The sequence below is a fragment of the Setaria italica genome, chromosome VIII, assembly GCF_000263155.2.
Source record: "Setaria italica strain Yugu1 chromosome VIII, Setaria_italica_v2.0, whole genome shotgun sequence".
NCBI classification, from domain to species: Eukaryota; Viridiplantae; Streptophyta; class Magnoliopsida; order Poales; family Poaceae; genus Setaria; species Setaria italica.
In genome coordinates, this window is record NC_028457.1 from 2,592,670 (window position 1) to 2,607,207 (window position 14,538).

Sequence of the window (14,538 nt, forward strand, 5' to 3'; positions counted from 1 at the left end):
TCGCGTAAAAGTTCATAAGAACTTTGGACCCAACCATGCGGTGTTTGCAAGGCACCATACCATACTTTCGAGGTGTGATTGCATAGGGACGCTACGAGGCCTTTACAAAGATTCATTAGTCAGTGGTAACCCGCTAAGGTTTCGGTGTCTGGCGTGCACCACCCATCCCAGGTAAAATGCAACGACTCAGTCCCCCCTCTTGCCTCATCACGAGTAAGGTCACCCCAGACTAAGGTTTCTAATTAATCAGCCAAGACCAGAGCCATTTAGTCTTGTGGTAGCACTGTTTTCCTGGGTGGTTCTCCATGTTCCGATTAACAAATAATGATCTTATCTTAATGAAAGGTATAACAGAAATAAAGCAAGATTAAGTATTGTGTGAAGTTAAACCACCATGTACCAAGTAAGCACTAAGCTTGAGCTACCCAACATAAAGTAAACCGAATGGTCAAGGCAAGGGTAAATCAATCTAGGCGAACCTTAATTGGGACCCATCAATTTAATCGTAACATGTGCATAGCATAATGTTGAGTACGAGAAAGTAAAGGTGTATAGGACAACAAGGTAGTGATCAAGGATACGACTTGCCTTCTTGGCCTTGCTCCTGCTGTTCGTACTCCTCGAAGGCTTGATCGGCAACTCCCTCGAACTGCGGGGCGTCTACACGCGTCACACGAGCACATACAAGCAAACATGGGCAAAAAGTAAGAAAACAGTACACCAAACATAGGTAAACAGAGAAAACAAGCTTGAAAAGATGATCTATGCTTTAAAACGAACACGTGGATATAAAGAATGCGAAAAAACGGAGTTAAGATGCAAAAGATATGATTAAAACAAGATCCAGGGACTTTTCTGTGAGAAAAACAAAACTTTTAGGGCCTATCCGCGAAAACCGAGGGCTTATACGTAATTATGCGTATAAACCGAGGGTCTGACGCGTAAAAACATCAAACCCGGACGGCGGGTTGATTTCTGGAAAGCTCAAAGGTTAAACCGAAAAATGCGAGGGCAGATCTGTAAATACTTTCAACGCGATCTGGACCGCGGGTTGATTTACGGAAAAGACAGGGGCTCAAGTGCAAAAGCGGCGCGGCGCGGCTCGGTTGACCGGTACACGATCTTGATTGACTCGCGTCCGGCCGTCGGATTAAGATCCGACGGTCGCGGTGATCCGCGACATCACGGCGGCGGCGGCGAGCGGCAGAGAGCGGCGGCGAGCGGCGGCAGTTCGCCGGAGCTACACGAAACGGCACTCCGGGGCACCGTTTGATGCGCGGGTTGCACCAGAAGAAAGAGGAGGGTGCGGCGAACTCATTTTGGGGGTTCTCGCCGACGGGAGCTCACCGGAGACGGCGAACGGCGGCGGGGAAGAGGCGGCGGCACTGGAGCTCGGGCGGCTAGGGTTTCGGGGTTGCGGGCGGTGGTGGAGGAGACCGGGAGGGGCAGCGGCTTATATAGGGTGCTAGAGATAGAGGCGGCGCGGATTTAAACTCCCCGAAGGAGTCGGAGCGGATGGAGTCCGGGGCGGAGAAGGCGCGCGGCGGTTGCGGAGTCCCGGCCAGATTCGGCCGGAGGAGGAAGAAGGCGGGTGGGGCCCACCCGTCAGCGGACGCGGGCGGAGGCAGGCCGGAGCGGTGTCGCGGGCCGGCGCGCTCGTGGGCCGCGAGGCGGGGGTGAGCGGCAGGCCGGGGCGGAGCAGTGGGCTGGCGCTTCGCGGGCCGCGGAGGAAGCGCGAGCGGGCGAGCTGCGGAGCAGGCCGAGCGGAGGTGGAGGCGGGGTGCTGGGCCGCGGGGAAAGAGCGACGGGCCGCGCGGGCGCAGAAGGAAAAGAGGAGAGGGAGCGGGCCGAAAGGAGAAGAAGAAAGGGAGGGAGAAGGAAGTTTCGGCCTAGGGAAAGAAGAAGAAGAAGAAAAAGAAAGAGAAAAGGAAAATGGTTTGGAATTTGAATTTAAATTTGAAAATTCAAAATTTGAATCAAACCCAAGCAATCAAAATAAATGCACCAGCATGAATGCACAAATAATTCCTATGGTGAATTAATTGAATTAAAGAAAATGAATTTAAATGCCTAGAATTTAAATAACACCCTAGTTTGAGCATATTTTAATTAGTTTGAATTATTGAAATTTTGGGTGTTACAAATCCTACCCCCCTTAAGAAGAATCTCGTCCTCAAGATTCGGAAGATCCTGCAAAGAGATGGGGAAATTCCTTCTGTAACTCGTCCTCTCTTTCCCAAGTTGCCTCGTCCTCTGTATGATGGCTCCACTGAACCTTGCACATTTTGATCGTCCGATTTCTTGTAACCCTTTCCAAAGCATCCAAAATCTTAATGGGGTATTCTGTGTAAGTGAGATCATCCTGAACATTCAATTCCTCCATTGGCAACTGTTCCTTGGGAACTCTGAGGCACTTCTTAAGCTGTGAGATATGGAACACATCGTGTACATCCGACAACTGGTTAGGCAACTCCAGTCGATAGGCTACTTGTCCTACTCGCTCAAGAATCTTGAACGGACCGATGAATCGAGGTGACAACTTCCCTTTGACCTTGAATCTGCGCATACCCCTGATGGGCGATACCTTGAGATACACATAATCACCTACCTCAAAGGTCAATTCTCTTCTCCTGGTGTCAGCATAACTCTTCTGTCGAGACTGAGCAGTCCTCAAGTTTTCTCGGATAATCTGGACCTGTCTTTCTGCCTCTTGTATAATTTCTGGCCCGAATAGCTGACTCTCTCCTGTTTCACTCCAATAAAGGGGTGTTCGGCACTTTCTACCATACAAAGCCTCAAATGGTGACATTTTGAGACTAGCTTGATAACTGTTATTGTAGGAGAATTCTGCATAAGGTAGACTCTTGTCCCAACTACCTCCATGCTTCAGTGCACATGCTCTTAACATATCCTCCAATATTTGATTTGTCCTCTCGGTCTGTCCATCTGTCTGAGGATGATAAGCAGAACTGAAATTCAACCTTGTGCCTAGAGATTCATGCAATTTCTGCCAGAAGCGTGACGTGAACTGAGTACCTCGGTCAGACACAATCTTCTTGGGCACACCATGTAAACACACAATCCTTGCTATATACAACTCTGCTAGCTTGGATCCGGTGTAAGTAGTCCTTACCGGTATGAAGTGAGCTACTTTGGTCAATCGATCAACGATGACCCATATAGAGTCATACCCATCTCGGGTGCGAGGCAAACCCACAATGAAATCTATCCCAATTTCTTCCCACTTCCATTCCGGCACCGTCAATGGCTGAAGTAACCCAGCTGGCCTCTGATGTTCAGCCTTGACCTTTTCACATATGTCGCAAATGGCTACATGTGCAGCTACATCTTTCTTCATTCCGGGCCACCAATACTTCTGCTTAAGATCTTGATACATCTTGGTACTTCCGGGGTGGATGGAATAAGCAGAATCGTGAGCTTCTTTCAAGATCGCCTCTCGAAGATTTCCCACATCAGGTACCCAAATCCTTCCTTTGACCCATAAGGTTCCCTGAGAGTCTTCCGTGAAGTCAGTGGCTCTTCCTTCCTTTACCATCTCCTTAGTTTCCTTGACCTTGGCATCCTCAAGCTGTCTTGCCCGTATCTCTTGCTCTAGTGTTGACTCCACTTCCATCGTTGCTCCCTCAGTATGCGCAACGACGCTCAAGTTGAGCCTCTCAAATTCTTTCATCAACTCGTCAGGTAGCTGGAATGCTAGGGCTAAGTTAGCATGACCCTTCCGACTCAAAGCGTCTGCAACCAGATTAGCCTTACCAGGATGATAGTGAATCTCCAGATCATAGTCATTGATAAGCTCTAACCATCGTCGCTGTCTCAGATTAAGGTCTTTCTGAGTGAAGATATACTTGAGACTCTTGTGATCAGTATAGATCTGACACTTAGTCCCCAGAATGTAGTGTCTCCAAATCTTCAAGGCATGAACCACTGCGGCTAACTCCAGATCATGAATCGGGTAATTCTGCTCATGTTTCCTCAATTGCCTAGAAGCATAGGCGATCACATGACCTTCCTGCATCAGAACACAACCTAAACCCTGTCGAGATGCATCACAATAGATGTCGAATCCTTTATGCAGATCTGGCATTACCAATACTGGAGCTGTGGTCAACCTCTTCTTCAGTTCCTCAAAACTTGCCTGACATGCCTCTGTCCATTTGAATTCCCTTCCTTTTTCTAGTAGCGTAGTGAGGGGCTTTACTATCTTGGAGAATCCTTCAATGAACCTGCGGTAATAGCCTGCAAGTCCGAGAAAACTCCTACTCTCAGTTACTGTCTGTGGCGGATTCCACTTCAAGACATCCCTAACCTTGCCTGGATCCACTGAAATTCCACCATCGGAGATGATATGACCAAGGAAAGAGACTTCCTTTATCCAGAACTCACACTTGCTGAATTTCGCATACAACTGATGTTCCCTCAATTTCTGAAGCACTAACCTCAAGTGTTCCTCATGTTCTTCCTCACTCTTGGAGTAAATCATGATATCATCAATGAACACCACAACGAACTTATCCAGGTACTCCATAAATACCTTATTCATCAGATACATGAAGTAAGCTGGAGCATTTGTCAGCCCGAACAACATTACCGTGTACTCGAAGAGACCATATCCGGAAGTAAAAGCGGTCTTGGGTATGTCGGACGGTCTGATCTTCATCTGATGATAACCCGATCGCAAATCGATCTTGGAGAATACCTTGGCTCCTCTCATCTGATCGAACAAATCCTCAATGCGAGGCAATGGGTACTTGTTCTTGACGGTCACCTCGTTCAGTGCTCTATAATCCACACACATCCTCTGAGTACCGTCCTTCTTTGGCACAAAGATAACCGGTGCTCCCCATGGTGATGAACTAGGCCGAATAAACTGTTTTGCTGATAATTCCTCTAGTTGTTGTTTCAATTCTTTTAATTGTTCAACCGACATTCTATAAGGACGTTTGGAGATAGGTGCAGTACCAGGTAAAAGATCAATAGCAAATTCAATGTCGCGGTCAGGTGGCATACCTGGTAAATCGTCGGGGAACACATCCGGGTAGTCACACACCACTTTGATATCTTCCAAGGATTTTCCAGCCAACTGATTAACTGCACAATCTGCTGCTGAGGGTATAGTAGCTACAAACTCCACTTTCTCTCCATCAGGACCTGTTAGCAGAACTGTCCTCTTGGCACACTGAATTGTTGCATCAAAAGCGGCTAACCATCTCATTCCCAGAATTACATCGATTCCACCGGACTCAAGGACGATAAGATTAGCCGGAAACTCTATACCCATTATTCTCAGTTTAACTTGTGGACAGATGTATTGAGCCTTCATTGACCCCCCAGGTGAACTCACTAGCATATGACGCCTCATGGTATGCATGGGTAAATTATGCTTTGCTACATAATGACTAGTGACAAAAGAATGCGATGCTCCAGAGTCAAATAAAACTGATGCGGGGGCAGAGTTGACAAAGAACATACCGAGCACTACATCTGGAGCCTCCTTAGCAGTCTCGGCTTCCATGTGGTTCACCTTGCCACGAACAAAGCTTTGCTGCCCCTGATTTCCTTGTGGGGTCTGGTTCCTATTCCTCGGTTGCTGCATCTGATTCTGCCGAGGAGCACTGCTGTTCTGCACGGGGGTAGCTGGCCCACCTCTCTTAGGACAAGAGCTGGCATAGTGACCAACCTCGCCACACTTGAAGCAAGTAGGACCCGCTGGAGCATTGGGCCTTGCTGGAGTGCCAATAGGGGTCATCTGGCGGTTCTGCGTAAAGCTTGGGTGTGGAGTCTGCATAGTCTGCATCCCTGGACGCTGGAACTGAGGGCTAGGGCGCTGGAATGACTGCTGAGCAGGGCGCGGGAATGACTGCTGCCCAAAATTCCCACTCGGGCCCCCTGCGCGGAACGGCGTCCCTTGCTGTGGAGCAAAGCGAGGGCGGGTGTTGCTTCCTGAAGACGACTGGGAATTGAATTTCCTCTTCATCTCCCCGAGCTCGTTCCTCTTGTGTTCCAGGCCAATTGCCTTGTCTAGCATCTTCTGGAAACTGGGGAAGGTGTGCGACATAAGCTGATATTGGAGTGGTCCAATCAACCCATCCAAGAACAGCTCCTGCTTCTGCTCATCATCAGCAACATCTTCGGGAGCATATCGGGACAACTGGACAAACTTGTCCCTATACTCTGCCACTGTCATGTTCCCCTGCTTGAGAGCAAGGAACTCCTTCTTCTTAAGCTTCATCAATCCGGAAGGAATATGATGACTTCTGAAGCTAGTCCTGAATTCATCCCAGGTGATGCCATTAGCATTGGCATGGGTGGTGGTGTAAGCATCCCACCAATCAGCAGCTGGCCCTTCCAGGCGTCCTGAAGCATACAGGACCTTCTCCCTGTCAGTACACTGGGCGATATTCAGCATCTTCTCCACTGTTTTCAGCCAATCATCAGCATCTAACGGATCCGGAGAATGTGAAAACGTCGGGGGCTTGTGGCTCATGAACTCCCTATGCCTGTCCCTTGGCGGCGGCTGCTGCTGGTTGTTGTTGTTGTTATTGTTCAGCTGAGCTTGTAAAGCTGCCACGGTGTTGGTCAGTCCGGCGAGAAGCTGAGTCTGAGCTGCTAGAAACTGCTCCCTCCCTGCAGGTGCTGGCTGGTTTGCTGCGGAGCGGTGTTGGAATTGCTGCTGTTGTCCCTGTGGCGAGGCACTGCGGGACGGTCAACTCCTGATCCGGACCTGGTGTTTACCATCTGAGCGTTAGAGACAATAGATTTAGATAGATGTGTGAAAGAATAACTGAGAAAGATAAAGCGACAAGATGTAAAAGAAAAACAGATTCTGTTAGCTCTATTTAATTAGGTGTGGCCGTCAGAAGAAGTGTCCATAAATTTTGAACAATTACCAAGTCGTAACTTATTAAATTTGTGAACCAACCCAACTGGAATCACCTCAATCGGACTTCTGGATCTCGAGTTACCAAATTAACAAGCTGACAGTGTTGGTCGACAGTTTCAGATTCTGATTGCTTTACTAATTCGTATACATCTCCCAGACGGTTACTCCAAAAATTCTGAAAAATTTACAGAAAATACTCCACGAAATTATGAAACTAACCCCACTGGTTTCATGTCATTTGGACTTCTGTAGTTCGAGATATAAATAAAACAGTACTGGCGTGTCAGTTAATATCGAGAGCAGAATTGATTGGCGCTTAGCTTGCATGATAGATAGATTTAGACAGATGGTAGATCATGATTAAGGAAGATTAAATACTGATTTAGAACAGAAATATAACCCAACTAAGCACTTTATTTATATTAAAACCAGTATCGTGTGGCAATTGCCCCACATACCGCACTCATTACAAAATCCAACTCAAACATTTAGCACAAAACCAATCATCTAAGCACACTTTAACTAACACACTCGAACGACGTCTAACGATTGCAAGAATTTAAACTAAAACACTCCTAATTTCCTAGAGGTCTTCTGCGGCGGCGCCGGGCGAGTCGTAGCGGGGACGCTTAGGCGACGGCGACGAAGCGGGATGAACAGCAAACTCCTGCGGCGGCGGTGCCCCCGTCGCGGCAGCCATATTCGCATCCCTCTCCCACCGGAGTTCCTGAACCTCCTGTTGAAGCTCCTGGATGTGGTTGTTTGCTTCATTCAATGCGGTGAGAGCTGCCGACGTGTACTTGCGGAGGAAGTCTGTAGCCATGTCAACCCCATCATTAGTAGCGATGAAGGTTCTTGCTTCCCCACTAGCTCGGTATGGAAGGAACCGATGATAAGTGTGCTGCAGTCGCGGCCGTTCCTTGTGGGAGACGACCTCAAGTGCCCTCCTGGCGGCCTCGGCAATGCCGGACTCCATGGTCCTCCTTATGGTCACATCATGGTGAATAGCCTTCACCTCCCATCCTCCTTCGTGCTCCTCACGAAGGACAACCTTCACCTCCCAAAAAGTGGGATAGCGAGGGTGGGTGAACCGGGAGCACTTGTAGAGTGGCCTCATGCCGTACCCCAAGCGGTGACAAGTCCACCTGAGTATGTCGGCCATGTGCACTCCTTGGCCATAATCTTCCTTCACCCATTTGATCCATGTCTCGGGCTCGGGATCTGCTTCGGGCTCATCATCCGTCAAGTCGACGACCGGTACGGGCGTCGGGGTTGGTGCAGGAGCGGGCGCCGGTGCTGGCGACGGTGCTGGTGACGGCGTGGTCTCCTGCTCCACGGTCACGGCGTCCTCGTCAGAGTCATCCCCCGGATGCTGGAAGATCTCTTCCTCTTCTTCCTCGTCCCAAGGCTCCATGGGGGCGTGCGATGGCGCGATGCCATGACGCGACGGACGGGTGCTCTTGCGTGCGGTCAACCGGGTGCGAGCCATCTAACATAAAGAAAGAAGAAATTTTTAGAATAAAATTTTGAACAAAGCTAGATAATAAAATAGCAATAAGGATGAGACAAATCAAGTTTAAGAATAATTAAGTAGATTTAAATTAAGAAAGGTAGGAATGGCTACTAGATTATTATAATCCTTAAATACGACCATTTTCTAACTAGGCTAACGTCCTACAGTCAACACGGCTCTGGTACCACTTTTGTCACACCCGATTTTAAGGACAAAATCGAGTGCATTAAATACATGTGTGCCAGGATCAAGTTACACACATGTATGACAATAGTGAATAGCAAAGACAGTGCTAAATCGAATAAAGAGAGTTTTAACCATTATTACATGACCGAAAGTCTCACATAAACCACAAAGTCTAATTATTACGCAGCGGAACTCCAAAGATGACGACGACTCCACAGGCAGCTGACTGAAGAAACATACGCCTAGAACTCCTCGAAGTCGTGTAGATACTCCTCTTCCCAATTAACTTCGTCTGAACAGCGGTTTTGCAAGGGTGAGTACACTTATGGTTGGTACTCAACAAGTCGTGGGGAATAGTGTAGTGTAAGGCTAATTCAAGGTATGGCTAAGGCATAATTAGCATTCGCTTTTAATTAAGTTGGTCAAGTTTTATTAGCTATTAACTATGTATAAGTTCATACCACCTGAAATTAAACATGAACATAAAGTAAGCAACAAATGCATGAAATGATAACAAGTTAAGTCCATCTTCCGATAATATTATCATGTGAGGGTCCAGGCCGCTCTTAACCGTGAGCACGGCTGATCGATCAGTTTAACACTCTGCAGAGGTGGCACATCTTTACCCACAAGTCGCGTAAAAGTTCATAAGAACTTTGGACCCAACCATGCGGTGTTTGCAAGGCACCATACCATACTTCCGAGGTGTGATTGCATAGGGACGCTACGAGGCCTTTACAAAGATTCATTAGTCAGTGGTAACCTGCTAAGGTTTCGGTGTCTGGCGTGCACCACCCATCCCAGGTAAAATGCAACGACTCAGTCCCCCCTCTTGCCTCATCACGAGTAAGGTCACCCCAGACTAAGGTTTCTAATTAATCAGCCAAGACCAGAGCCATTTAGTCTTGTGGTAGCACTGTTTTCCTAGGTGGTTCTCCATGTTCCGATTAACAAATAATGATCTTGTCTTAATGAAAGGTATAACAGAAATAAAGCAAGATTAAGTATTGTGTGAAGTTAAACCACCATGTACCAAGTAAGCACTAAGCTTGAGCTACCCAACATAAAGTAAACCAGTTGGTCAAGGCAAGGGTAAATCAATCTAGGCGAACCTTAATTGGGACCCATCAATTTAATCGTAACATGTGCATAGCATAATGTTGAGTACGAGAAAGTAAAGGTGTATAGGACAACAAGGTAGTGATCAAGGACACGACTTGCCTTCTTGGCCTTGCTCCTGCTGTTCGTACTCCTCGAAGGCTTGATCGGCAACTCCCTCGAACTGCGGGGCATCTACACGCGTCACACGAGCACATACAAGCAAACATGGGCAAAAAGTAAGAAAACAGTACACCAAACATAGGTAAATAGAGAAAACAAGCTTGAAAAGATGATCTATGCTTTAAAACGAACACGTGGATATAAAGAATGCGAAAAACGGAGTTAAGATGCAAAAGATATGATTAAAACAAGATCCAGGGACTTTTCTGTGAGAAAAACAAAACTTTTAGGGCCTATCCGCGAAAACCGAGGGTTTATACGTATATGCGTATAAACCGAGGGTCTGACGCGTAAAAACATCAAACCCGGACGGCGGGTTGATTTCTGGAAAGCTCAAAGGTTAAACCGAAAAATGCGAGGGCAGATCTGTAAATACTTTCAACGTGATCTGGACCGCGGGTTGATTTGCGGAAAAGATAGGGGCTCAAGTGCAAAAGCGGCGCGGCTCGGTTGACCGAGCGGAGGTGGAGGCGGGGTGCTGGGCCGCGGGGAAAGAGCGACGGGCTGCGCGGGCGCAGAAGGAAAAGAGGAGAGGGAGCGGGCCGAAAGGAGAAGAAGAAAGGGAGGGAGAAGGAAGTTTCGGCCCAGGGAAAGAAGAAGAAGAAGAAAAAGAAAGAGAAAAGGAAAATGGTTTGGAATTTGAATTTAAATTTGAAAATTCAAAATTTGAATCAAACCCAAGCAATCAAAATAAATGCACCAGCATGAATGCACAAATAATTCCTATGGTGAATTAATTGAATTAAAGAAAATGAATTTAAATGCCTAGAATTTAAATAACACCCTAGTTTGAGCATATTTTAATTAATTTGAATTATTGAAATTTTGGGTGTTACACCCTCTTAGTCATACCATGGCATAGAGTAGCATGTGAGTCATAAGTGAAGAGATGACAATGGTTCTATGTAGTGTAGTCGTATCATGGTAGGGTAGCCACATAAAGAGTGTAAGGGTGAGCGTTGTATCAAATTGTGAGTATGTGAATAAAAGATTTGGGTTCCCTTGTAGAGAGTTGGTCTCACATGTTGGTGTCGGTGTGAAGGTCTTCTTAGAGAGTGTGGGTATAAGGTCCATAGAAAAAGTGGTGTCACACCACTTTGGTGCCACTTCTAGGGAGTCGGTGTCAAGGTTCGGGCGCCAATTTCTCAACAGTTAAGCTCTCTAACATGTTTAGTAACTGTAGCAGATAAGGAGGGAGCTGGTTGTTCAACACAAAATGACACTCAAAAATCTAGTCAAACCTGTGCAATCCTTGTACAAATTTCTTGGGTTGAGGTACTTAGTAGGATTTTTAAAGTCTGAACCCTCCATATATGGACCAAAAACTTCAAGTTGAATGAACCAGCTCAAGACTTTCCTGATGCGAAAGCTCTAAGAAAACAACACAGCCAGCTAGCTAAAAGCACGCAACCTACATATGTGAGCTCCACTGAATGAGATCGATCAGACAACTCAACGAGTTTTAATAGTTCATTCTTATACTTTAGGAAAAAGCGAAGAAGTGTCTTGAACCTACAAATATTAGTTGCAATTATAGTCTTGTATTTTAATGTGTAAGTAAAAAATGGGCTTAAGGATGACTAACTCACCTCCTACAACCACCACGGAGCCTAGGCGTTAGGCATATGTGGGAATCTCTTTTTATTCCATATGATAATAAGGAATTTCATGGTTCTAACTCTTTTAGATGATAAACAAAATACTCATCGGAAACACTCCTCTACAACCTTTTCTCGACGACTTCCTTAAGAAACAACACATCTTTTGCTAAATCCACTTGTAATGATGGTGCTCCAAATAAATGTTTGACACAGATGCAGAGTTAAAGACAAATTGCAGTGAAGTTTTGTATGTGCTTCCAACATTTCAGATGTTTATTTAAAATAAATAAAGTTGCATGCTTAGATTTACCTGTGCTTTTTTTGCAACAGATAAAACAGACAAGTCATCTTCACAAAGATCAGAAGTATCCGCAGACCTTAGGTAGCCCATCGCCAAATTCTGTAAGGCACAGCATAGGAATGACTCATTTCAACACCATTTAAAGAGAAAAATATCAAGCTAGTAGTTAATCATGAAAATTTGCAAGTGCATTAAAAAACAGGTAATTAGATGAAAAACTTATCCAAAAAGGTTATGCAAACTTCCGCCACATCAACCATCAAAGCACAAAAAAGCATAAGTCCCAGGAACAGTCAAACAAAGAAACTCCGAAATAGACTGACTAAGTACATGGAATAAAACATGGTCAAGAAAGAAGAAATTCCACACAGCACGATGCACATGGAACGAATGGAACCGGATGCTACTCGAGTGCAATTTCCCTTATTTTTTATGCATGTTAGGATCTCTATCTTACTGCACGAGGCTTGCCACCCACCATCACCGTCATGGCCTGCCGCCCGTGTCCGTTGTAGCCGTCGCCCGGACAAGGAGAGGGACGAAACGGTGGCTCACGGGGAGGATTGAGGGCGTCGTTGTTGGGGAAGGAGGGGAGGGGCAGGAACAGGCTTCTCTCTCCCGCCGGATCCAGACTTCCCGCGCCTGGGAGAAGCGCGCTAGCTAATGCCGCCGCAGCATGTTGCCACCGCTCCTCAGCATGGCTGCACTGCCAGTCTAGAACGCCACAATGTGGAAGGATTCAAGGCAGCTTAGTGATCAGTTCATTAATCTACAGTGCACTGCATCGTTGACGAAAATATTTTAGGCATTCGGAGGCTTAGATATGCCTATGGCGGCTTACTGCTTCGACATGGTCAAATCCACGCAGCACGGCGCACATGGAAGGAATGGAACAGGATGCTACTCGAGTGCAGTTTTCTTATTTTTTTAATGCATGTTAGGATCTCTACTATCTTACTGCACGAGGCTTCTATATAATAAGGCCCCATCCTGTTCATGGACTCAGACCAACAATACACACTCTCCAGTCTCCACGTCCCTGCTAGCTTCATTCTCCCTCTCACACATCATCTACATACAGCAGCCACAAGCATGGCGCCCTACGTTGCCAACAAGAAGCCTCTTGTCACGGTGGCACTTATTCTGCTCGCTGTCCTAACCATTGCAAACTGCATCTGCTGCACGATCGCTGCACGGGATCTTCCAGGCAGCGGCTCTGTCGCAGAGGCTCCTATGATGGTGAGGTTTGAGAAATGGATGACGGAGCATGGCCGCACCTACAAGGATGCGGTCGAGAAAGCACGAAGGTTCGAGGCATTCACGGCGAATGCCGTTTTTGTTGACAGTTCCAATGCCGCAGGTGGCAAAAAGTATCACCTTGCTATCAATGGGTTTGCCGACATGACTCATGATGAGTTCTTGGCGAGGTACACCGGGTACAAGGCCACGCCCAGCTACGGGCATGAAGATGATGCCCGGTTTCCAGTACGGGAACGTTACACTGTCAGAGCCCCAGCAGGCGGAGGTTGACTGGAGGCAAAAAGGTGCAGTCATAGGTGTCAACAACCAAGAGGATTGCGGTGAGCGATCGTAATGAATTTCTATTTTGATCACACGTGGAACATCACACTGCATTACTCACAAATGATTTAATTTGCAGGTTGTTGCTGGGCGTTCTCCGCGGTGGCGGCCATCGAGGGCATCCACCAGATCAAGACCGGCGACCTGGTTTCGCTGTCGAAGCAGCAATTACTGGACTGCTCCACCAACGGGAACTACGGCTGCAACGGCGGCAATATGGACAATGTCTTCGAGTACACCATCAGCAACTGCGGCATCACCACCGAGGACGCCTACCCGTACACTGCCATCGAGGACATGTGCCAGTGGGTACAGCCGGCTGTCACGATCAGCGGCTACCAGGACGTGCCCCGCTACAACGAGGACGCACTCGCACTGGCTGTTGCCAACCAGCCCGTGTCCGTGGGCGTTGACGCAAACAACTTCCAGTTCTACGACGGTGGCGTGATGACCGTGGACAGCTGTCGCACGGACTTGAACCATGCAGTAACGACAGTGGGGTACGGCACAGCGGAGGATGGCAGCCTGTACTGGCTGATCAAGAACAGTTGGGGGGAGACCTGGGGAGAGGGAGGGTACCTGAGGCTTGAGAGTTTCCATCCAAGCCTCCTATCCAGTGGCGTGAAGTCTCAAAACAAAGAGCGCAATAATCTATATCCACGAAGGCATGCATAAATAAGACTATGGAATAATGCATGCACATATATAAATTGGTTTTAAGCAAAGTTTAAATTCAATAATTTATTTGTAATTTTCAAAAATTTCATTCTGTAGTCGATATACACGTGTAACATAGCTGTAGTTTGTATTTTCATGAATCGAAGTTCCTTATTTTCATGAATCAAAGTTTCATAATGCTATATTTTTACTTTATTTTGGGGAGGCAGCGAGGAGCATTAGTTATGACTTTATGAGGGCCGCCGCGAAGATACGTCCTGCGCTTTATCCTTTTCCGCCGCCATCCAACAAACCCTAGCCACCGTCCCGCCGCGCCGATCTGGACAGGGGAGACAAGGATGTCTGGCCACCGTAGCTCCACAATGATCTCGAATTCGGAGAAAGATGTACCCGGCCGACATCGTGGTTACAAACGATCGACCGGCAGTACATTCCGCGGGTTCGCCGGCCTCCCATCCCAGCTGAGTGATCCTGAACCGAGCCGGCGGCCGGAGGG

The 14,538-nt window shown here is 47.3% G+C and overlaps 1 pseudogene; it reads left to right on the forward strand.

Moving 5' to 3' along the window:
• The first annotated feature begins 12,875 nt into the window (after nt 1–12,875).
• LOC101757655 lies at nt 12,876–14,039 on the forward strand (annotated as a pseudogene).
• The last annotated feature ends 499 nt before the right edge of the window (nt 14,040–14,538 follow it).